Here is a 27773-nt window from a genome sequence, read left to right on the forward strand (position 1 = left end):
CGACGCCGTTTAATAGGGTGAGGATCCGCGCGTCAACCCGATTAGCAGCCCGGATCCACACCATTTTGCTTAAAACGGGAAATTTTCACGATAAGTCCTCTGCATTCGCGCGGGTCTTCAATTGCATCTTTTTCACTTTGCTTTGTTTTTCAATTTGGCTCATTGATTTGGGCGCGTTTTCATTTTAGTCCATGATACAGTGATGCGTTTTGGGCCTGGGAGGATTTTCAATTTCAGTCCCTATATATTTACGCGTGTTGTGTATTGATCCATTTTATGGTTACTTTATTTACGAATTATCCTTCTTATCTTGTTGCATTTTTAATTGGGTCTTATATTTGTACAATCAGTTAATTTAAAATACATTTAATATGTTTATGCCTTAATCCATGTTAATAATTTTGTTTGTTACATTTGTACAATTATTTTTGGATTGTTTTTCACATTATGTATCCTATTTCTTTAAATATTTTATATATATTTGTATACTAATCATTCTTATTAGTTTTTTATAATAACTATTATTTTGCAGGTTGTAAAAATTTTTTATATTACATTGTTTTAATACCTTATTAATAAGGGTTGTCAATATATTTATATACATAAATTATTTAAAATATTTCTTGACTTATGTCTCATATTTAAATGTCTGTATATACATATGATTATGTTTTGGAACTCCATTTTTGTATTTATAAATGTTATCCTAGTATGTTATTTAGTATCTCTTCTAAATATTTTTAAGTAAAATGGTATGTATATAATGTATATGATAATCTAATTTCACATGTATTTATTTTTATATGCATTTTTAAAAATAAAAATAAAAATCTATTATGTGTGTTATACCTCGCCATGTATTATTATTTATTCATATTTAATATATTATTTAAGTTATCATTAAGCATATATTTTGTACTTATTTAAAAATAACATGGTTTTAATAACGTATGTAAATTAAATATATGTAGTTTTTCAAATTTGTACCTAATTATCTTTATTAAATGTATAGTATATGATAAAGTTAAGTTAATTTTATAATTCACATTTTTATTTCATGATATTCTAACATTTAATTATTTCTTCATATATACATTACCCATATTAAATTATTCTTGCTATAGTACATGTTATTATTTTCATATAACTACATGTAAATATTTTTCTATGTATATATCCTCTTTTAAAGTTATTTATGTGTATAATATATTTCTTTTAAGAACCATATTTTAAATCATATAACTTATTTATTGTAAACACTCTCATATTATCCTTATGTAGGTATTATTTATATGTTCCATCAATTCAAATCGATTTGTTACGTGTAAAATTATATTATGTATTATTTGTTTTAAATTTCCTTTATAAACATATTTTTATGAATATGCATCACTAAATTTATGTATTTTACTTAACATAGTTTTTTTACCTTTTATGTATATGATTATATTTTTTATATTTCGTTACATGTATAATTTATATATTTACTTTTTAATACATTATTAATTTCATGTTTTTTTAAAAAAGAATTACTCCCAAATTTATTTCTATATACATGTTTTATGAATTTATTATGTATATTATATTTTATCATGTGTTTTATAATTACTTCATACATTATTTAAGTTACTATGTACATTGTCACTCTTTTAGATGAATTTGTGTTTAACATAATGTGCATATAATTTGATTCAAACTTTTACTCCATAAGGTTTATTTCAACAATCGTATAAATTATTAGTTTTTTTTTACAAATATATCAACTTGTAAATTAGTATGAGTTCATTAATTCATTGTTATTTTTGAAAATATCCTATACTATATTGACGTTTAATTCCATTTTATTTTGTACATATTTTGTGGATTATTTATATTGTGTCATGTTAATTATTGTTTTATATTATTTTTGTATTGATTGTTAACTATTCATGGTTAAGAATTTAGTTACATTTTACTTAGAATAGTTGTAGATAATTATTGGATTTTTAATTGTGACTTGTTATATTCTATTATTTCATGTTCATTAATTCCTTCTTTTGCCAATGTTTTGATACAATTCATTAAGCATTCCATTTTAAAACTGATAAACGTGTTTTGAGCAAATTTTCAATTTTCTTTATCATTCAAAAATTTTGAAATAAGGCAATATCCAATATTTGGGGAATTCGAAAAATCGTGCTCAATCGTACTGGGTATGATTTTTCCGGTGAACTAAATATTTGGATAACCTTTTATAATTTTAGTGTATGAGTTTTCAAAAGTCAAAAATCAATTGCGTTTTTAAAGGTATAAGGGATCGTATCCAATCGTGCTGGGTATGATACTGCATATCTTTGAAACGAGAGAATTTTGACCACTAATTTAACCTATTCGAACATCTTAAAAAGAATCATACTTTGGTAAATCTTTTCTTTCAAAAAACCTTTTGACATAAGGATAGCATCAAATCAATTTGGTACCGATTTTTGGGCGTAATGAGGGTGCTAACTCTTCCTCATGCGTAACCGACTCTCGAACCCACTTTTTGATTTTACATGAATAAAGCGTTTTAGTAGGTGGCCCAATCACACCTAAATCAAGAGATTGGTGGCGACTTCACATTTTTGTTTTCAAAGCCGATTCCCATTGTTTTTAAAATAAAAAAAGGGTTTTGACAATAATAATATTAAATAATATTAAAAGTAATTAATTTAATAATAAAGAAATGAAAATAAACCAAAAAGGACTAAAATTGAATGAAAAATAGAATTCTAGGGCAGATTTAAAAAGAAATAAAGAGAAAAGGGCTTATTTGAACACACACAAAACTGCAAAGGACCAAAAGCGCAATATTCCCAAGCCTTTAAAACAACGTCGCATCAACGAGGATTCATTTGAATTCCAAACAAAATTATGGGGCCGATTTTAAAAATATAGAAACTTATTGCAAAACATAGAAAAAGCGGAAGGGCCATTTGCGCAATTAGACCATTATACAAAAACATGCGGATCCTGAGGGGCTATAAAAGGCCTTTTTTCTTCAAAAAAAATTCATTTGCAGCAGAGTGAAGAAAAAAAAGAGAGGGGAGGGGGAGAGGTGTGATTTTTGGCCGTATGGTCGGTCACCGTCCGGTCGTCGGACCGTCGCCGGCCGCCGCAGTCGGCCACCGTGCATAGTGACCGGAAAAGGTAAAAGTTTTCCTTTTTTTATTTTTTTATTTTCCTTTTTATTTATTAAATATGTATAACAAATTTAAAAGAAAAAAGAAGAAAAAAATAAAAGAAAAAGAAAAAAAAATTGAAAATGAGAAAATAAATGATAAAATCACCTCTTTTAGTGCTTCGATTTGATTTTTTGGTATCGTGATTCTCTGATTTTCGTGGTGTTCAAATCACTGCTTTATGTTTAAAACTATGGTTTTTGTATTCATGAACTGCCGACCCTGTTTACAAAGTTTTAAATCGGCTTTTATAGCCTTTTACAGAATGTTTTTCTATTATTTTTGTCACTTCCTTTCTTTTCTTGCAGGTACAACTTGCTAATGAGACAAAGGCGGTGCTGCAGAGCTGGTAGAGGCAAGTGGGGAGGTTGATTCAGCTAGGTGGTTAGGGTTAGGGTTTCGGGATTAGTTGGGTTTTGATGTAAATTGGGCTTAGGGTATTAATGGGATTTTGATGTAAACGTGCCAAAATTGTCCAACAACATTCATTATCCAACTTTCTTGAGTTTTTGAGAGTGGAATATAGGTAAGGAATGTTATTTAATGATAATACAAGTGAAGCTTTTTGCTAAAATAGGTTTCTCTGTCTCTTGGACAGGTGTGAACTCTTAATATGGATTAAGTTTTTCATGGTTTATTTCTCCATGTTATATGTTTGCTTGTGCCAATGAATCTTTTACTAATTATATTTTGTTTCCTGATTTGTAGATATTGAACAGATTTTACTAGAAGCGCAGCATAGATGGTTAAGACCTGCTTAAATTTGTGAAATTCTTTGTAATTATCAGAAGTTCCATATTACGTCAGAGCCTCCTACCAGACCTCCAAGTATGAACATTAATGTTTATTGTGGATATTCTTAACTATATTATGATTACTAAGTGCTTGGTAAAAGCATACAGGAATAATAATTTCAGAAGTATATTAATGTTGTTCTGTTGTCAGCTTTGGTTGTTGCTTGCCTTTTTTCCTTTTATTTTTTTATAGATATATATTTTTGCTTTCTTATACTTTACATTCCTAAAAACCTTGTGTTGTTTAATCATGAAAGGTGCACAGAAATGCTTTAAACATGGATGTTATCATCGTGAAAGTTTTTTTTTTTAATAAATGAAGTTATGGTTGATTTTAGGGTTAAACAACCAGACATATTGACATGAACTTAAAATTTTCTGGTGTTTCACTCTTTCTTTTTGATCAAAAGGTGTTAAGATACTTTTACCTATAAGAAAGGGGATAATATCAAACTTACTTTTGTATACTTGAGCATTCAACAATGGACATGAGACCCAAAGGAAATTGTGCTTACAGACCAATAAAGAAAAAAATATTTTGCATGTTTTTAGACACGCACAGTCATGTTGCACATTACTTCACTCAAGATTTTTGCACCTTGTGCCTCAGAAAAGATAAGGGTTCTAGTGCCAAATTTATGCCTTGTGCCCTTGACAACATAATATTTACCTCTGGCCTGCATGTTGATGTAAATCTGATGATCAAGTTATTTTTTATCTTTATAATTGGTGTAGCGACGTAAAAAAAAAATTTAGTTTGGTCGCTAATTGTAGCGATTTATTAAACATTTGAAAACTGAAGTTTGATTTTAAAATAAAGAGGGAGTCGCCACCGATCTTTTCCTAGGTGTGATCGGACACCTAATAAATTTATTTTTAAAATAAAAGGAGGCCGAGTTTAGGTCTACGTCAAAATCCAGAGAAAAATAGGGTTCGGGAGTCGGTTACGCACGAGGAAGGTATTAGCACCATCGTGACGCCCAAAATTAGTATATTGTTAAACACGTGTTGTCTTAAACTTCAAAAATGCGAGTTCAATGTAACATTTAATCGTGATCCGATTGAAAAGACGAGAAATTTCAAATTTTGATTTGTTTGAAGGACGTTCCGTTTTCAACACGAGCCGATATGATTCATCCAACATAGCGATGAAATCAACGACTTAGTGTTAAACCGATACGTTGCCTTATGTATTGAAATTAATTAGAAAACAAGAATAAGATTTTCGAAGTATGCAAAGCAAAATTGATATAAATGGGCGGGAAATAGAAAAATAAAAGAGTTAGAAATACATTGAAGAAAATAATGAATATGAAAATAATATTAAAAGCAACGACGATATATGCGATATTAAACATAATAATAGTATCAAACACGAAATAAAAACAATGAACATATATAAACATATAACAATAACAAATGAAGTAACATAAACATAATATTAAGAATACTAATAGTTCTATATATACATATATATATTAAAGTATGTGTAATGATAAGAGTGAAAAGTGTATACATAGTAATACTAAAATACATATGTAATATATACATACATAATATATAAAATGAACATACAAGATACATTATAAATACTAATAACACAAAATTATATACCTTAACAATACTACACAAATATATACATATATTTTAAAATAAATACATAGTAATATTAGAATAAAATAATAAGTATAATAATAAATATAAGAATATATGAAAATAATACTATTTATAAAAAATATATATATACGTATAATAAAATACATATCCTAATATTAATAATAAATATACTAGGAATAAAAATAAATAAAATAATAGTATATATATATATGATGTGGTATTAAAAGAGATATATATATGTAATATTATTCAAGAAGATATGAAAAATAAAATATACAAATAATATGGTATTAGAGGTATATACATAACATATATAAAAATGCAATATTTAAAGATACATACACACAATATATATAAAAATGTTAAAATATTTACATAGTATATACATATTGGAAATAATAAAACCTATTACAATACTACATGGATATATACCTATATATATATATATACTAGAGATATATACATACATATATAAAACATGTACTAAGATTAACAACAATAGTAATAAAGATAAAATATATACATAAAATAGTAATAATATATATATAACTAATATAAATAAAAATAAAGAAACATGTATGATATGTATATAAACCTATATGATATATATATATTTATAGTAGAAATGATAATAAAAAAAGACTATTAAATGCGCTATATAGATACGTATATATATATATATATAAATAATAATGATGTTATAATATATGATGGTATTAGAAATGTACATAAGATAGTATGAAAGATAGATAGCTAATAATATTAAAACATATACATGATAATATAATATTAAAACATATATATATATATATTAATATGAAAAATGCATATGTATATATGATATAGTATTAGAACACTTACATAATATACAAATATAAATACTATTAATGTTTAAAAACTTAGTAATTATATTACATAGATACAATATAAAAATATATATACGTAATATATATATATAGTAGTAACTATAATACTAATATATATTAATAATAAATATAAGAGGAATAAAATAACAGTAATAATATATAAAAAAAAAGAAAATAAGGACAATACGAAAATAAACTTAAATCAAGAAAGGATTAAATTTAAAACAAAAACAAAGTTTTGGGGCAATTTTAAAAATAAAAACAAAGAAAAGGACTTATTTGAACAAGGGCAACACTAAGGGGAATCAAAAGCGCAATATTACGAATTTTTCCAAAACGCTGTGCAGCACGGGCTAAATCGAAATCCGTGAAAAATTACAGGGTCGAATTAAAAAACATGTAAGACTTAATTGCAAAACGTTTAAAAAGCGGAGGGGTTAAACGCGCAAATAACCCCTCCCTAAAAAACACGTGGATCCTTGCTGAAGCGCGTCGGGTGAACCCGACTCGGGGCCCAAAACGGCGCCGTATTTGGTTAAACCGGGGGACCAAAACGGTGCGTTTTGGTCCTCTATAAAAGATAAAAATTTTTGAAAAAATTCATTTGAGAGGGGAGAAGAGAAAAAAAAAGGAGAGAAGGGGAGAGGGAGAGGGAAACCCGGCCAGGGGGCCCGTCACTGGACCCTCACCGGCCACCGTCCGTCGCCGGCGCCGGCCGAGAAGGTAAAATTTATATTTTTTTATAATATATGTATATTTGTAATTCTTTTAAGTATTTATGTGTAAAAAAAACACAAAACAGTAAAGAGAAAAAAAATTACCTTAGGTCTTATCGTTTTTTGTTTCTTCAATCTCTGATATATTTGTTTGATTTGATGATATTATTGTATTTAAATGCTGATGGAAGTGATATTTGCTAAAAACGAATGGGTTTTGTATTTTCTTTGATTGAACTTGCCGAATGTTCTTTCTCTTTGTATTTTTTTTCAAGAAAAAAATCCCCCCGTTTTGATTTCGGTTCAGGCTTTTTAAAGCCAAATCACATACAATTTTCTATTATTATTTGTCTCTTCTTTGCAGGTGAACGGTGGTGCTTGCAGAGCAGTTGGCCGACAGTCAGGGGCATGGGGGCGCAGAGGGTAGGTGGCCAAGTGGGAATAGGGGTTAGGGTTGTTTGGTGTTTTCTGATTTGGGTCCTGGGGTTTTGGGCTTCTGGGTTTTGGGTTAGGTTGGGTTAGATTAGGTGAGCTTCGGGTATGGGTTTGAAAATGGGTTAAGGGGTCTGCGTAATGTATTGGGTTCTGGGTTTAGAGGTTGTTAATGTAGCACCCCAAACTCGGCCCAGACGTTAAGGCCGAATCCGACATGCCACTTTGAAGTCAAAAACCCGTGTTCCCTTTTTAGTGTTTTAAAAAAAAGCCGAATTTTGTCAAACTAACCAAGTGAATGGAAGCTGGGCACCAGGTAGGTATCCATAACAGAGGAGGTGAGCCATGAAGGCTGCTTAAGTACCAAGCTCTCCGATTGGATCCAATCCTAGACATGTCCACATCCACTTGGTTATAACAAGTTGAAATTTCTTTGAGTGGTTATCTTTGGTAAATTGAATATTCGTGTCATCGTGTTATTTAAAAAAATATCGTTTTGAAATCGTGCCCTAAGTCTAGCCCATTTGAATTATTATTATCCATCAATTTAAAGTTGTTTAAAATAATATAATCTCAAAAAATCAAAGAAGAAAATAAAGTTAAAATGGCCTTATTACAACCCAAAACTTAAATAGTAATTAAAAATAACTTTAGAAAACCAGTCTATTTTTCAAACCCAAAAGTGTTCACAATGGCCACTCAATCCCTCCGGCTCCAAGTCACCCACATCAAGACTCACCGCAAGGTTAAAGAAGGGTGAGTTTGGGAAACTCAGTGTGTAAGGAAAACCCATTCAAAGCCCAAGTCAACTCAAGCCCATTGGGCCTAAGCCCATTCAAGTAACAGTGGTACTGGGCCAGAGCCCTTTTCAGATTACAATAAACTGGGCCTTAGCCCCTTATTCAGATAACAGTATGGCCTATAGGCCTATTTCAAAATACATGCAACATCAGTAAACATATGCAAGCCCATTTGGGGAGACTACTCAACCCACCAACCACTACACTTCACCCGTACCAGCCATACACTCCATGTGGGGAATAGGTCAACCCACCCAAATTTAACACTCCACAGCTTGACCTTTTTGCTCGATTATCAAAAATTGAGGCAAAGCCTCCAAGACGTGGACAAGCCACTTTCAGTACTTCCTCCGTCAATATCCCAGTCCCATGCATCGATAATAACAACATGGCATGCGATAAATAACAACATCAAACATGCATTTAGGTCAATTTAACCTAGGGGTATTTGGTAATTTATCTCCCGAGGTAAAGCGTAAATTTTCCACTTTTAAAGGTATTTCAATAATTTATCTATTTTAGGGTTTTTCATGCATATTCCTACCTTTCACGTACTAACAGAATCACTACCGAGGGTTCTTACCGAATTGGGCCTGTTGGCCCATCATTCCAATTTTGGCCCATTAAGCCCAAAAATATCGAGGGCACAGAAATCATGCACTTTGCAGTCCAAACATTGCAGCTTACCAACAACATTAATCGATTTACCTCACAGGCATTTGCACACTTGCAAATCTACAAAATACCGATTTTCGGCATTTCGGCTTTTCGGCTTTTGCCGATCTAGACTAAGAAAGAGGGTGTTAGTTACACACCTGTTTGCGACGATATGTTGACGAGATCCACACACGAACCACCTACAATTGGATTACTAACACGTTAATCAACTATTCAAATACAAACTACATATTAACCCCTTACAATATTCGGCCAACCACACCTACAGATCATAGTGAGCTTATAAGAAATTAATAAGCAACTCATTAACAAATTTTTGTCAATGTTTACCACATAATCATAATTTCACTGCAAGCTGTCTTCCTGAGCAACAGTCACTAAATCATTTATAACTGGAGCTACGAAACTCCAAATCAAGTGCCGTTAATTTTCCCTGAAAATAGACTCATATATCTTCTATCCATAAAATTTTCAGAATTTTTGGTTTAGCCAATAAATACCAGATTTTTCTCAAAGTTTCCCATGTTTCACTGTTTGACTAATCTGACCACTCTTCATTACGAATCAAATTTCTCATTGTACAGAATTCAAAATATGTTCTAGTTTATTTCATTTGAAACTAGACTCATTAAGATTTAATTACATAATTTATTCAGCTTCTAATTCATCTCCCACAATTTATGGTGATTTTCCAAAGTCACGTTACTGCTGCTGTCCCAAGCAGATTTATTACCAAATCACTCTTTCACACCTAACTTGCATGCTTGTTATTTAAACATGTATATCACCAATCAATCATCACATATCTATGATTTTACTTAAGTATATTCTCCATTTCATCATTTTAAAGCACAACATGTTAGCCGATTTTTCCCTTTAGCATCTAAGGCACATGCATGCTCATTTGTTTGGCTCAACTTCACCTATCTTCCATTTTTCATCAAAAGAACATGAAACAACAACCAAAAACTAAAATATGCTTCATGAGTTAGGGTAGAATCAAGAAGAACTCATGAACATCAAGATAGAAGCAAAGTACCAAGAACTTACCTTCAATTTTTCCTCCTCCTAGTGACCGAATATTCAAGGGTTTCCTCCTCTATTTGCTCTCTCTCAAATTCAGCTATGGAGAACAAAGAATGAACAACAACCTTCCTTTACTTCCTTTTGTTATTCTTATCACTCAACATTTTATGGCACATAAATGATATACTAATATTTGTGCCATACTCATGCCATAATTCCAATAAAAATATGCCCATAATGCTTATCATGCCCATCATCCATTAACTATTAAAATGCTAATGCCCATCATTCATTAGCTATTAAAATGCTAATGCCCATCATCCATTAACTATTAAAATGCTAAAATGCATACATTATCAACTATCCATCACCTTGGCTGGCCACTACATTAAAAGTGGGGAATTTGACATGCAAATCCTCCTATTTTGCACTCCTATTTATTTGGCCACTACAAATTAGCCTATAGCATTTTCAAACATTTTCACATAGGTCCTATTTCATAATTTCACTCCCTTTTTCTTATGGAACAAAAATTAACTAAAATTATCGGGTTCTATCTTAAGCTTGGGCCTTCTAGAGGCCCACTAACATAATTAAACTTATGCCAACATTCACAGAATTCCCGAAAATTGGGGCGTTACAACTCTACCCCTTAAAGAAATTTCGACCTCGAAATTTACGATCCAAATAGTTGAGGGTATTGTTGACGATAGTCTCTTCTCGATTCCCAAGTAGCTTCTTCCTCCCATGATTACGCCACAAGATTTTTACCAACGGAACCGACTTCCTTCTTAGAACTTTAACCTCTCGATCTAAAATTTGTATGGGTTCTTCCTCAAAGGTCAAATCAATCCTTACTTCAATCTCCTCCACGGCACAACATGTGAGGGATCCGATCGATATCGTCTTAACATAGACACATGAAAACGTCATGGATTCTCGTCTAACTCGGTGGTAACTCTAATCGATACGCCATCGGCCCTACCCGCTTAAGAACTCGATAAGGCCCTATAAACCGCGGACTCAATTTGCCTTTCTTGCCGAATCTCAAGATCTTCTTCCAAGGTGAAACCTTTAAGAAAACCATATCCCCAACCGCGAACTCTATCTCTTTGCGCTTTAGGTCCGTGATACGACTTACATCTATCGATGCCTCTTTAATCGATCTCTTATCAACTTAACCTTACTTTCAGATCTACCACCAACTCCGGTCCAAGCACTTGTCGCTCACCCAACTCTGTCCAACACGTAGGCGCATCGACATCTCCGCCCATAAAGTGCCTCATATGGAGCCATCTGAATACTTGCTTGGTAGTCATTATTGTATGCAAACTCCGCCAATGGCAAGTAGTCCTCCCAACTCTCACGAAAATCGATGATACAACCCCTTAACATATCCTCCAAAATCTGAATAACCCTCTCCGATCGTCCATCATGCGTGGGTGAAAGGCGATCTTGAAATCCAAACGTGTACCCAATGCCTCCTGCAACTTCTTCCGAACCGAGATGTAAACCTAGGGTCTCGGTCGAAATAATCGACATCGGCACTCCATGTAGTCGTACTATCTCTCGCCACATACAACCTAGCCAACTTTTGCGGGAGTAATCGGTAGATGAACTGGTATGAAATGGGCGATTTTGTTAACCTATCCACCACTACCCACACGAATCTTTCTTGGTGGGTGTCAAAGGTAGCCCACTCACAAAGTCTATAGTGACTCTCTCCCACTTCCACAATGGAATTTTCACGGTTGCGATAATCTAGAAGGAAATTGATGTTCACTTTCACTTGCGGCATGTCGACATTTCCCACGAACTCAGTTACTTCTCGTTTAAGCCTGTGCCACCAAGATAGTTCTCGCAAGTCGTGATACAACTTATTCCTCCAAGATGCATGGCACAAAGTCCCCATGAGCTTCCTTCAATATTGACTGTCTCAAGTCGAGTCCTTGAACACAAATTCTTCCTCGAAGCATAAAATTCCTTCAAGATTCAGGTCCAAAATCCTCATTCTCACCCTTCTCAACTTGTCAAACCAAGAACCAACGAGTTATCCTTAAACTATTTTTCTTTAACTGCTCAGGTCCAAATAGGCCTCACTTGCAATTACGCTAAGACTTCCATCATCAAACAGACTCAAACATGCAAACAAGGCTCTCAAATCGAAACAACCCTTCGACTCAACGCATCACCACCACGTTAGCCTTACAGGTGGTACTCAATCGATCAATCGTAATCCTTAAGCAACTCTACCCATCTTCGTTGCCTAAGGTTTAACTCCTTCTGAGTTAACAGATACTTTAGGCTCTTATGGTCCGTGTATATGATACACTTTTCTCCATATAAGTAATGTCTCCAGATTTTCAACGCGAAGATCACTGCTGCTAGCTCTAAGTCGTGCGTAGAGTAGTTCGCTTCATGAGACTTAAGCTGTCGGGAAGCATAAGCGACCACCTTACCCTCTTGCATCAGTACACATCCTAACCCTACATGTGACGCATCACTGTACACAGTGAAGTCCTTCCTAGACTCCGGTTGAATCAACACTGGTGCTTTAGTCAATACCTTTTTCAAATGGTCAAAAGCTTTTTGCTGACTCTCAGTCCAGACAAATGCTACCCCTTTCCTTAACAGTTTCGTCAATGGTGCAGCAATCAGAGAAAATCCTTCTACGAACCTTCGGTAATAGCCTGCCAAACCCAGAAAACTCCGAATTTCTGATACTGATTTTGGTGGCTTCCATCCCAGAACTGCCTCAATTTTTCGAGGATCCACTCTAATTCCTTTAGCAGAAACCACATGACCTAGAAAAGCCACTTCTCGCAACCAAAATTCACACTTACTAAACTTTGCATACAGTTCCTTCTCTTTCAGCACTTGCAGCACAATACGTAGATGCTCCTCATGTTTCTCCTCGATTTTCGAGTATACCAGAATATCATCGATGAAAACTACCACGAATCGGTCCAAGTAAGGTTGGAACACTCGATTCATTAGATCCATAAAAGCGGCAGATGCATTCGTCAACCCAAACGGCATAACCAGGCACTCGTAATGACCATATCGAGTCCTGAATGCTGTCTTATGAATATCCACTTCCTTTACCCTTAACTGATGGTATCCAGATCGAAGGTCAATCTTGGAAAATACCGAAGCTCCTCTAAGTTGGTCAAATAAATCATCAATCCTTGGCAGAGGGTATTTGTTCTTTATCATCAGTTTGTTCAACTGGCGGTAATCGATGCACATGCGCATTGTCCCGTCCTTTTTCTTCACAAATAGCACCGGTGCTCACCATGGAGACACGCTTGGCCTAATGAAGCCCCTATCCAACAACTCTTGAATTTGAGCCTTTAACTCTACTAACTCCTTCAGTGCCATCCTATACGGTGCAATGGACACAAGCGCCGTTCCAGGCAACAAATCTATTCCAAACTCAACTTCTCGGTTCGGAGGCAATCCTGGAAGCTTCTCCGGGAAAACATCTTGGAACTCCTTTACGGTCCTAACCTTATCCACTGTCGGTCCCTCCTCTTCTGACTGACTTACAAATGCCAAATAGACCTCACAACCTTTTCGAATCCACTTTTCGGCTCTTAATGCCGACACCACATTGGACAAATAATCCCTTCGCTCACCTATCACTATAACCTCCTCATCCTTTGTGGTCCTTAACACCATTCGTTTAGCAGTACAATCCAGAGTCGCTTTATGCTTAACAAGCCAGTCCATCCCCAAAATGAGATCAAACTCTCCGAATGGTAACTCTATCAGATCTCTAGGGAAAATCTTACCTTGAGTTTCTAAGGGTACATCCCTATACGCTTTGTCTACCCTAACCGAAAGTGACCCAAAGGACTTAGTACAGATACCCCACTCACAATCTCCTCGAGTGCACACCAACGACCCAGATATGGCACATGCAACATAGGAATGAGTAGATCCAACATCCACCAAGGCGATATCGACATGCTAGAAATAAAAATGTACCATTATGACGTCAAAAGTCCACCCTCCTCATGATGACGGCATATACCAAAGTCGGCGACGAGCCTTAGTGTTAATAGTACCCTTGCCAGGTGCCCCACGTCCATGGCCATTGCCACCGCGACCGCGACCTCGGCCATGACCTCTCAACGGCGACGGTCCACCTCGCGCTGTTTGCACGGGTTGCACAGCCCTTTGTTCAACCACATGAGCCTGAGCTGGCCTCTTAGGACAATCCCTGATCTTATGTTCCTTTGATCCACAACGAAGACAAGCCCCAGAACGTTTACACAAATATATACATATATTTTAAAATAAATACATAGTAATTTAGAATAAAATAATAAGTATAATAATAAATATAAGAATATATGAAAATAATACTATTTATAAAAATATATATATACGTATAATAAAATACATATACTAATATTAATAATAAATATACTAGGAATAAAAATAAATAAAATAATAGTATATATATATGATGTGGTATTAAAAGAGATATATATATGTAATATTATTCAAGAAGATATGAAAAATAAAAATATACAAATAATATGGTATTAGAGGTATATACATAACATATATAAAAATGCAATATTTAAAGATACATACACACAATATATATAAAAATGTTAAAATATTTACATAGTATATACATATTGGAAATAATAAAACCTATTACAATACTACATGGATATATACCTATATATATATACTAGAGATATATACATACATATATAAAACATGTACTAAGATTAATAACAATAGTAATAAAGATAAAAATATATACATAAAATAGTAATAATATATATATAACTAATATAAATAAAAATAAAGAAACATGTATGATATGTATATAAACCTATATGATATATATATTTATATTAGAAATGATAATAAAAAGACTTCAGACGCTATATAGATACGTATATATATATATATATATATATAAATAATAATGATGTTATAATATATGATGGTATTAGAATTGTACATAAGATAGTATGAAAGATAGATAGCTAATAATATTAAAACATATACATGATAATATAATATTAAAACATATATATATATATATATATATTAATATGAAAATGCATATGTATATATGATATAGTATTAGAACACTTACATAATATACAAATATAAATACTATTAATGTTTAAAAACTTAGTAATTATATTACATAGTTACAATATAAAAATATATATACGTAATATATATATATAGTAGTAACTATAATAATAATATATATTAATAATAAATATAAGAGGAATAAAAATAACAGTAAGAATATATAAAAAAAGAAAATAAGGACAATACGAAAATAAACTTAAATCTGAAGAAAGGACTAAATTTAAAACAAAAACAAAGTTTTGGGGCAATTTTAAAAATAAAAACAAAGAAAAGGACTTATTTGAACACGGGCAACACTAAGGGGAATCAAAAGCGCAATATTACGAATTTTTCCAAAACGCTGTGCAGCACGGGGGCTAAATCAAAATCCGTGAAAAATTACAGGGTCGAATTAAAAAACATGTAAGACTTAATTGCAAAACGTTTAAAAAGCGGAGGGGTTAAACGCGCAAATAACCCCTCCCTAAAAAACACGCGGATCCTTGCTAGAGCGCGTCGGGTCGACCCGACTCGGGGCCCAAAACGGTGCCGTATTTGGTTAAACCAGGGGGGACCAAAACGATGCGTTTTGGTCCCGTATAAAAGATAAAAATTTTTGAAAAAAATTCATTTGAGAGGGGAGAAGAGAAAAAAAAAGGAGAGAAGGGGAGAGGGAGAGGGAAACCGGGCCAGGGGGCCGGTCACCGGACCCTCACCGGCTGCCGTCCGTCGCCAGCGCCGGCCACCGTGCACGGTGGCCCGAGAAGGTAAAATTTATATTTTTAAATTTATTTTTTTTGTAATATATGTATATTTGTAATTCTTTTAAGTATTTATGTGTAAAAAAAAAACAAGCCCAAAACAGTAAAGAGAAAAAAAATTACCTTAGGTCTTATCATTTTTTGTTTCTTCAATCTCTGATATATTTGTTTGATTTGATGATATTATTGTATTTAAATGCTGATGGAAGTGATATTTGCTAAAAACGAATGGGTTTTGTATTTTCTTTGATTGAACTTGTCGAATGTTCTTTCTCTTTGTATTTTTTTTTCAAGAAAAAAAATCCCCCTGTTTTGATTTCAGTTCGGGCTTTTTAAAGCCAAATCACTTACAATTTTCTATTATTATTTGTCTCTTCTTTGCAGGTGAATGGTGGTGCTTGCAGAGCAGTTGGCCGACAATCAGGGGCATGGGGGCGCAGAGGGTAGGTGGCGCAAGTGGGAATAGGGGTTAGGGTTGTTTGGTGTTTTCTGATTTGGGTCTTGGGGTTTTGGGCTTCTAGGTTTTGGGTTAGGTTGGGTTAGATTAGGTGGGCTTCGGGTATGGGTTTGAAAATGGGTTAAGGGGTTTGGGTAATGTATTGGGTTCTGCGTTTAGAGGTTGTTAAGTGGGTAATTTGAGCTGTTTTGTATTGGGTATTGGTTTAATGTAAATGGGCTTTTGTAATGGTATGTCAAAATTGGCCTGCAACAATTGGGTATCCTAGTTGTGCCCCATTATTGACCTGATGTAAGAGTTCCTGTAAATAATAAAATGTAGTCCCACCACTTAAAGTTAATATGATATTTTAAATTGTATACTAATAGAAATAGCAAAATGTGTTATGTTTAGCTCTATTGAATTAAATGATCTAGTAAATGAGGAACTTGATATCATTTAATGAAGTTGAATGTCTATTTATTTTCTTTGAAGTATATGAACTTGTGCCGTTGAACTTGTTGAAAAAATACGGTATTTTGTAACTCGAAAAGAATGAATGCTAGAGCTGAATAACTGTTTCCTCTATTACTCTCATTGTTGTTGAAGCAGAGTCTTTACGTGGGCTCTTGCTTCTGAGCCTGTGCAGCTATGCTGTTCGGTTTTTTTGTTCTATCCGGTTAATAGCAACAATGTTTTATTTCTCTTTTGTCGAAACAAACTGTTTTCATGCTTTATATTTATCGACTTAGTATATCTCACAACTTTTAGATGCAAGTGGCAATTAGATGGTTCTTTCGTAGTCATTGAGTTATAAACAAGCTGAGCTTTCTTTCATAAAGGGAGTAGTTTTAAAATTTGATGTCATTTCAATTTTCTTCAAGACTAGATAAATTTTGATTCTTTCTTTATGGTGTCATTATTAAAAATTTATCTTTTCATATCATAATTCAAAGAGATCAGTTAATGTGGTTTGACATATGTGGCTTTGAGGGTCGTATAAGTGATTTCCTTACTGGCCTGAAATGTCAGTACATTGCTGTTTCAACTTACTGTCGATATTGTGGAGACTTTTTGGTGGTGCTTGGAAGTTTTATCAATTCCTTTATATTGCAAAAATAAAAAAAAAAGTTGAGGAATAATTGTGGTTAATAATTTATTTGTTTAGATGTCAAACTTATTAATATATCTTTGCAATGCATTTTTAACTTACAGGTGCATACTTTGGCTTTCTGTTCCGGTGTTTTAGATTTTCTGGCGGTTGAATTGAAAGTATCAAAGGACTTCTCTAAGTTATATGCAGGCATTGCAATACTTTGGCTTCCTCTAACCTTGAACCAGCCCTTTGTTGTATATTGTTTCTTTTTTTCTGATCTTTTTCCTTTTATTAATGAGAGTGATGATGATTTCGCATTCTTTTCTCACAAGGATGAATTTTGTTTTATAAATAGTAATACTTTGTGAGTGTGTCTGTGTTTTTTTATGTATTACATTTAAATTCATTAATTTTTATATTTAGTTTTAAAGTTAAAATTTTAATAGAAAATCTAGTTTAATTAATATTTTATTTATCCTTAAAAGTATATAGTTTAAAGTTCAAATTTCAAAATAAAATAAAATATAATATTTATCATAGAAATAAATATTATTTAATTAAAACATTTTTTAAAGGTTATGTTTTTTAGCGGCGTTTGTGGGAAAAGTTCCGTTAAAGATCATGTTTTTTAGCGGCGTTTGTTGAAAAAGCGCCGCTAAAGGTCATGTTCTTTAGCGGAGCGCTGCAACAAATTTTAGCGGCGCTTATAGGCAAAAAAAACGCCACTAAAAACCTATTTTGCTGTAGTGTATGATCATTTGCAATAATTTTATGGAATTGTATTGGTCCAATTTTTTTTTGAAGAATATAGGTACAAATTATTAAACGCTCAATATCAAAACATAGCAAATTTTGATCTCATTTTTCAGTCTTTGCATAAGATTTTCATTTATTTTATTTTAATAAAAACAATTTTTTTATAAGCCAAACAAATCTTATTAAAAGAACAAAAATATAAAGCAGTACATAAAAGAGATATCAACATGGAACATGTCGAAACCATTTTTAAAGGGGTTTGAAAAATGGGGTTCGACTTTTTGAAAAATGAAAATGGGAGTCGCCACCAACCTTTTTAGGTGTGATTGGATCACCGTTATAAAATATTTTGGTCTACGAAATGCAAGAAAATAGGTTCGGGAGTCGGTTACGCACAAGGAAGGATTAGCACCCTCGTAACGCTCAAAATTGGTACCGAATTGATTATTTATTGTCCTAATGTCGAAAATTTGAAAAGATTTTAAAACTTGAACAATTTGAAGTTGAAACTTGAGATTCCTTTGTTTCGAAAGTATACAAACATCACATCCAGCATGTTAGGACACGATGTTTTAAATCCTCGTAATTAAAATTATCTCATGATTTTGAAAATTTATTAAAAGGATATTTGGTTATTTAGTCAAACGAAAAAATTGCAACCCAACATGTTAGGGTACTATTTTCCGAATTTCTAAACACCAAACATTGCCTTATTTAAGAAAAAAACTTTTTCAATTAAATGAAACATATTTTTTAAAACAATGAATAATATAGAATTTAATAAAAAAATAATTTGATATAATACTAAATTATTAAAAATAAAATATAAAAGAGAATTAAAAAATCAAGGAAATAGGGATTAAATAAAAAAGGTTGAAAACAAAGATGAACAAAGAATAAATAAGAACAAACCGTAGAAAATAAGAATGCAAGAGGGAGAGAAATTTGAGTGAATGCTCTCAAGAATTCTTATTGCTTCCCAAAACTCAAGTGAAGTCAAGTTGTTTTACAATGAGGGGAGAGGTCTCTATTTATAGTTGAGCCTCCCCAAATCCAACGGTACAGATCAATTACATCAACGGTTAAGATTAAAGGATATCTACAAATTAAATCTCCAAGATTACAAAATCATATCTTCTAAGATTGCATATCATATCTAAGATTGCAATCATATCTAAGATTGCAATCATATCTAATATTGTATCATATCTAATATTGCAATCATATCTAAGATTGTATCATATCTAAGATTGCAATCATATCTAAGATTGTATCATATCTAAGATTGCATATCACATCTAAGATTGCATATCATTGAAGATTATATTTCCATATGAGTCAAACTTGTAGATGGACTTTAAATCTTTTCAAGTAATGGGCCATTCCGATCGGGCCAAATTATATTTGTAATTCTGGACTGAACTTGGACTTCTTTTTTTGGGGGGGGTTTATTATTTTTGTTTTTGGACTTATTTCGGGCCAGGCAAAATTGAGTGTCTACAGCTGCCCCTCTTTGCTCATTGCTGTGTAACAGGAATAGAGTAAAGACTATAAAAAGACCAATTTTGCCCGGTCTTGCCGAGTCTTGAGTTCTTGATCTTCTTTAAATGGCCTCTTGACAGCTTCAATCTGCTTCTTGCAAACTCATGACTGTCATGTTGATATCTTCAATTTGCTCTCCATCGAACACAGAGACGCCAAATCTGCTTCTTCAATTTGTTTCCTGAAAATACAGAGATGCCAAATCATCTTAGATTTGCTTCAGCGTAAACACGCGAAAGCCAAATCAGCTATGTCTTCGATTTACTCCTTGTAAGCACAAGGATACCAAACCATCTTGGATCTGCTTCAGTCTCATCATCTGAAGGTTAGATCTGCTATATGTTTGTCCTACGTCGAATATGGAGACGCCAAACTTCAATTTGTTCTCTGACAATACAGAGATGCCAGATCATCTTAGACTTGCTTCAGCGTAAACACGTGAAAGCCAAATCAACTATGTCTTCGATTTGCTCCTTGTAAGCACAAGGATGCCAAACCATCTTGGATCTTGCTTCAGTATAAACATCTGAAGGCCAGATCTGCTATGTGTCTGCCCTCCGTCGAATATGGAAACGCCAAACTTCGATTTGTTCTCTGACAATACAGAGATGCCAAATCATCTTAGACTTGCTTCAACGTAAACACGTGAAAGCCAAATTAGCTATGTCTTCAATTTGTTCCTTGTAAGCACAAGGATGCCAAACCAGCTTGGATCTTGCTTCAGTATAAACATTTGAAGGCCAGATCTGCTATGTGTCTGCTCTCCATCGAATATGGAGACGCCAAACTTCGATTTGTTCTCTGACAATACAGAAATGCCAAATCATCTTAGATTTGCTTCATCGTAAGCACGTGAAAGCCAAATCAACTATGTCTTTGATTTGTTCCTTGTAAGCATAAGGATGCCAAACCAGCTTGGATCTTGCTTCAGTATAAACATTTGAAGGCCAGATCTTCTATGTGTCTGCCCTCTGTCGAATATGGAGACGCCAAAATTTAATTTGTTCTCTGACAATACAGAGATTCCAAATCATCTTAGATTTCCTTCCTCGTAAGCACGTGAAAACCAAATCAGCTATGTCCTCGATTTGTTCCTTGTAAGCACAAGGATGCCAAACCATCTTGGATTTTGCTTCAGTATAAACATCTGAAGGCCAGATCTGCTATGCTTTAACCTGTTACCCTACTACTTAGGGGGTTAAGGTGCATCTTCGATCTGCTCCACTACTGCTTAAGGAGATAAGATCCGCAATTTTGACCTGTTATCCTACTGCTTAAGGGATTAAGGAAAGTCATCATTGATCTGTTCCACTACTGCTTAGGAAGATAAGATTTGTAATTTTAGCCTGTTACCCTACTGCTTAGGGGGTTAAGGCGAGTCTTCGATCTGCTCCACTACTGCTTAGGGAGATAAGATCTGCAAATTTAACTTGTTACCCTACTGCTTAGGGGATTAAGGCGCTGAATTTTGTAATTTTCAATCAATCTTGCTACATTGTCCACTGGGGAATCCACTTGTAGAATTGATTTCCTGGAATTTATGCTTATGCCAAATAATTAAGATGCCATGATCGAAATGAGTCAAATGCTCCTAATTAGACATATTATGATGCAAAATGTTTATGAAAATAACTCCTATTTTGGACGTCATCACTTATTCATCTATCGAGCTTTCCACCTCATTCTTCTCGACATATCAATCATACTCTGCTCGTATGCCTCGAATCTTCTCCATCAATTTGGTCTACCGTAGCATTCCCTGAATGTTACGACCCACTAAAGATGTTTATGAAATGATCCTTTCTTAAGATCAATATTGCTTTAAACGTCCAACCACCTTTCGGACTGAAGAAGAAAATCTCTCGAGTATCTCCAACCCATACATATGAGAACTCCTTAAACAATTGTCTTGTTTCAGTTTCTTGTATTATCTAGAAATTTCCAAAGTAATATGCAAAACTTCGTTTGTGAAGATATTTTAGTTCATCTATCATTATTTCAATGCAACATGCTTTATTAATAATGGGAGACAAATAAATGGATCCTGAGGATAATTAGATTTGGACAAATTATTGGAAGGAATGTGAAAAGATTAACTTGAGAACATATCTTTGCGAAGAAAAAGAATCCAAAGATAGTAAATAGGACAGAAATCAGATGCCCCAGATATCGCCGCTTGAGCGTCTATACACCAGCTCTATGAAGACTTTCTTGAGTTCAACATGTGTTTAAAAGATCCAGAGTAATTCTTTGATGCCTCGATATGTAACATACTTCACTTCTCATCGAATCCGGAATAGCAAAGTTACTGCATGACTTTCCAAATTTGAGCTGCCCTTTCGAGTTTTCAACTCAAAACCCCTTTGGTCTCAAGGCGCCCTTTGCGGGTTTTCACCTTGGCCTCTCTATTTTTATTTTTTTCTTTTTTCTTTTTTCTTTTTTTCTCTTTTTCTTTACTTTTTTTTCTTTTTTTTTTGCTTTTGAAATAGAAGTCCCAAAGTGCCCTTTGCGGGTTTTCACCTTGGCTTTCTTCAGACAAAGTACTCCTTGACCGAGTTCGAATTCATTGGATCAGATAAATTCTTCCTATCCATTTCTTGTCAAAATCAGTGCACCTCTAGAGAAAGCCCTCTTCGCAACATATGGCCCTTCCCAATTTGGCATCCTTTTGCATAGGAAGGATATCTTTCAGCACAAGGTTTCCTTTATGAAATTCTTTTGGACGAACCTTCTTTGTCATAAGTCTGTGTCATCCATTTTTGGTACATTTGCTTAGGATGAATACTTTCAAGTTAAGTTTACTAGAGGTATTCAATTCTTGACTCCATCAAAGCTTGGAGGAAAAATCTTGATTCATAAACCCATGAGAAAGGGATTGCCCTAGTAGCAGTCCTGGCTGTTGTTTGTCAAACCCTACAAAAAGATGGTTCAATGATTCTCAGCAGACAAAAATGAAGTTGCTGACTTTATCCTTCAACTCGAAAGTCGAGGTACGAGATTACTCCCGGAGCATACATCCCACCATGACTCGATGATGTTTCTGAAGCATCCATAATCTTCATAAATTGCCCCCAACTGTGAAGCTGCCAAATGAGCGTAGCAAATAGGAGCCACAAAAAATATAGCTGTGGTGCTCCTTTGATACATATAGGATAGAGAATGAACAAACTCTTGCAGATCATCAGCCGAAAACCCAGCCTGGTCTAAGAGAACATGATAGTGGGTCTGCCTCGTGATTCCAATCATTCCAGCATGGGTACCAAGGTAAAAATCATTGTTTTTTGGATGGCATACTTTGTTGTCAATGACAGTACCATGTAGCACATTGTCAGGAGATCCCTGCTGAAAAAACTTGATATGATGGTTTTTCGTACAACAATAACCACAATCTTTGGGGTTCCACTTCTCGTCAAGGAACTTGCAAGCCTCAATAACTTGATCAAAACTTGATTGAATTGAGACTCGCTAACCTCATCCCTGAAAATAATGATTTGATCAGGTTTTCTCTTCCCTGAACTTGTATAGAAATCTAAAAGAGCTTCCTTCATGATACCGTTATCCACTTTGTCAGAAACTGGTTTTGAAGAAAGAATCTATCATTTTAAGCTTCAGAGACTGTGTACGGCCTGATGCCCCATAGCTGGAAATCAATGGCCACCGCTTGAAGCTAACCATCGCAGCTATTGACGGCACATCAGACTGCTCAGGAAAGCCAAACAATACACCCATTCCAAGGATGATGGTTGGAACCTTTGAAACAACTGGAATTGAAGGTGTTTGCCCCAGCATAAGCATAGAGAGTAAGCGGTAGTTTCTTATACCAATTTTTACCAGTCTCGGTCATCTTCTGTAATTTATTTTTTCTTCATTTTCTTTTCTTTTGGGAAGCTTTGTTGTACTGTGGTATGGCGCATTATCTTTGAAAAGACTGCAAACTTTTGGCATTGTGCAGTTATATAGTCTTTTTTTTTTTAAATGGATGACTTTTGACTTTGTAATATTGGCATATGAAGCTATCTCTCCTTCTTAATGGAGCCGTTGACGTTCACAAAGATGAGTCATTGTCAGCTTAAAACTTTTGACGAGCTCGGGCCCATAACATACATGTCCCATAAGTCTTGACTCCCTTAAATTTGGCATTCATTGTACAACTGATGCGATCCCTTTTCATGGTGGACCAACAGTGCCCCAAAACCTCATGTTTATTCTGGCAATTGTAAATCCTCCTGCATGTGTTTTTGGACCACATTTTTGAATTCCTATAATAGTCTCAACAAGGTCTTGTCTTGTCTCCTCAGCTAATTCCAATTTCACAATTTTTCCTTCCTCTAAGGTTATATTTCCTACCACCACTTCATGGGGTAAAAACCATTTTCAACAAATTCAGAAACAAGTCACAATTTCTGTCACCTTCAAAGTACTGAGATTCCTCTAAACACATATCGCACTCAAAAAGAACTCTGAATCTGTAGTATCGTTGCTTGTGTCATTGATATCTAGGGATCTATGATAGGCACACAAAAGAATATACAAGGAATAAATGAATTCAAAAATGACTATTTACATGAAATGAAAATTTATAAAGAATGTCAAAGGTCAAAAGAATCAAAATAAAAGAACATTTACTCTGATGAATAATAAAAGTATGTTTTATTGAAAATAAAAATGTTTGAACATGAGCCCACTTCTCAAAAGAAATCTCATTACTCTTAGGCTTTAGAGCAACAAGAGTATTCTGAATATTACTCCGTAAAATTCCTAAAGATTATAGGAAGTTCTTCTACAGTCCAATTGTTTAAAGAAATTTCTGGTTCGTAAGGGCGAATGCCCTCAAGGTTTCTTTGTTCAGTCCCTTCCTCATGTATGACATTGATGGGATGATTTTCATTTCCAAACAACCCTTTCTCCGAGTAAGCTATCCCTCCTGACACAAAAGTCAAGGATATGTAAGGGAACGTCGTTAATTCTCATTCAACTTCTTTTTTACTCAGCCATGACCCTCTTCTCTCTCTCTCTTTTTCTTTCTCTTTTTAATAACTTTAACTAATTAGGGTCTTTTTATGGATTTAAATGCATTTGATGTGATGCAATGCAAATGCATGAATGCAAAAGAAAAGGAGATGTTGATCTTGAATTCAATTCCATTAGAATAACTTTTCTAGAAAACAAATTTCTTTACATGAAAATAGATTACATATGCGATCTTGCCCTTCATAGTCCAAGTAAACGCTGATCTTTTCTTCATGGTCGAATCCTGTAAATTCTCTAAAAAATGCATTTGCTAGCTCATTGCTGCTTAATTTGAGCCTCGATCTCTTGCTCGCTTATCTTCATGATACTCATCAAAAAGTGCCAGCTCTTGGATAATCTTCGTTGGCAATTAAATCAAGTCATGTATTCCTTCGTGGACTTCTGGCTTTCTCTCGTCATGCTCTTGGATAACCTTTGTTGGCTTGAATCTCTGGCAATTACATCATGTTTCCTCCGTGGACTACCAGCTTTCTCTCGTCGTGTTTACTTGGACTATATTCAGACGACCGCACTATAATCTACTTTATCAAGAAATTTGTTTCCTTATGACAAAATATTCTATTTAGGAATCGAATTTCGAATCAACACCTTCTTTTCTTTGATGTAATGTAATGCAAATGCATGAATGCAAAAAGGTATCGATCTCGATTCAGTTTCATTTTAGAAAACATTATTTAAGGAACAAAAGTCTTTTCATAAAACGGATTACAAATACGCTTTCGCTCGTAGGCCCAGAGTCTTAACCCTATCTAATAACAAAGCTAACTCTTAACCTCTATCTGAACTGTAGCTCATATTGGTGCTCAACGTGCTTTCCCTTTCTACCAGTATCTGTAAATAATCAGCTATCTCTTGAATTTGAATTACGGCTTCACCTATGAAGTAAGCTCTATAGCCAAAGACACCTCCTCCAATGTCTGTGAAGTTGCTCTGATTACCTTGAAAGAAAGATTAGCGAACAAGTAGGCATTCCAGCTTCGCAGCATACTGCCTTAAAATGATATCAAACATCCTCAGTGCTTCTTAAGAGTCTTTAAATTTTTGCCTCCACAGAACATTTCGAATTGCTTGCATGGGTATCTTCGCAGCATAGCTAATCTCAACTTTAAAGGTCTTTAAACGATACGATCTTCTTTAATCTCTTTCTTTCATGCTCATTTGGGTTGTCCCGAACATTAGGTCTTGCATTTCCATTATTTCTGATACATACAACATCCTAAAGTACCACAGTAAATTCCAGCTTGTGGTTTGGTAGCGATCCTATAGTAAGTAAGCCTTTCTACCATCATAAGCAAAATTCTTTCCATCCAATTCAATTTTGTATGTCTTATACCCCTACCATCCATGAGGTGACTATCTTCATCTGTAATGGTAGAAGTGTCCCTCAGTACTCCCCACGCTCACCTTGAATTGTTTATCTATCTTCATGTCAAGCAAATACTGCAATTCCCCATAATTGTTGTAGAACAACTGCTTGGCTTCGTTACTCCATTAATCCAATAGTAACTCTTGGAGTTTATTTTGCATCACACTAATGAGAGTGTAATCCCATAATTCTGATATGTATCCTTCGGTAACACTATTTCCTTTTTCTATCTGGGTTTTCTCTGACCAAGCACAAACGAAAGAGTTGTCCTCCACTTTATTAAGATATTCGTTCCCCATTAGAAAACTTTCTAACTCAGAAATCGAACCTTGAATCAACACCTTTTAATGATAAATGACATGCAATGATAGCAAAATAAGAAAAACAAGTCAGTGTCACATATATAAAAAAAATATAATAAATAAGAACTTATAAAGGTAGGCACTAAAGGTCATCATCATACTACCTGGGGCAAGCACTTAAAGTTCATTATATGTAGTTCGGTTCTAAAGCAAGGGTACCTGAACTAGCAGATTCCTCAATCCTTACCAATTATAGGCTCATATGGACCAAGTTCAGTTCAAGGGGACACATTTCCTTATGGCCATGCGGAGATGAAAATCTCACGAAGACATAGGTACGGATGTATCTCGGAAGCAATCCACTAGCCCATGTAGAGGTGAAAACCTCACGAAAGCATAGCTTTTCACTCCCACTTAAGGGTGTGACTACAACGGTCATGCAAATGCAATGTGTGCGTAAATCATAACAAACATATACAACAAACACATGTAAAAAATGACGTATTTTAAAAATTTTCTAAATTTTCGACATTAAGATAGAAAATAATCAATTTTTGGCTTGACTCTCTTATACATCCCCAGTGGAGTCGCTTAAGTCATCAAAACCATTTTAAAGGGTTTGAAAATGGGGTTTGACTTTTGAAAATGAAAATGGGAGTCGCCACCAACCTTTTAGGTGTGATTGGATCACTTTTATAAAACATTTTGGTCTACTTAAATGCAAGAAAACAGGTTCGGAGTCGACACGCACAAGGAAGGATTAGCACCCTCGTAATTCCCAAAATTGGTACCAAATTGATTATTTATTGCCCTAATGTCGAAAATTTGAAAAGATTTTAAAACTTGAACAATTTAAAGTTAAAACTTGAGATTCCTTTGTTCTGAAAGTATACAAACATCACATCCAGCATGTTAGGACACGATGTTTTAAATCCTCGTAACTAAAATTATCTCATGATTTTGAAAATTTATTAAAAGGATATTTGGTTATTTAGTCAAACGAAAAAATTGCAACCCAGCATATTAGGGCACTATTTTCCGAATTTCTAAACACCAAACATTGCCTTATTTAAGAAAAAACTTTTTCAATTAAATGAAACATATTTTTAAAACAATGTATAATATAGAATTTAATAAAAAATAATTTGATATAATACTAAAATTATTAAAAATAAAATATAAAAGAGAATTAAAAAATCAAGAAGATAGGGATTAAATAAAAAAGGTTGAAAACGAAGATGAACA

At 33.9% G+C, this 27773-nt stretch overlaps 1 long non-coding RNA gene across 1 annotated transcript; it reads left to right on the forward strand.

The window, feature by feature from the left end:
• Nucleotides 1-3029: 3029 nt before the first annotated feature.
• On the forward strand, nt 3030-4144 carry LOC108482589 (uncharacterized). Its single transcript, XR_001870899.2, has 3 exons — nt 3030-3168; nt 3509-3726; nt 3909-4144. It is a non-coding gene; the product is annotated as an uncharacterized LOC108482589 (long non-coding RNA).
• Nucleotides 4145-27773: the final 23629 nt, after the last annotated feature.

This window comes from Gossypium arboreum, chromosome 1 (assembly GCF_025698485.1).
Source record: "Gossypium arboreum isolate Shixiya-1 chromosome 1, ASM2569848v2, whole genome shotgun sequence".
Taxonomy (NCBI): domain Eukaryota; kingdom Viridiplantae; phylum Streptophyta; class Magnoliopsida; order Malvales; family Malvaceae; genus Gossypium; species Gossypium arboreum.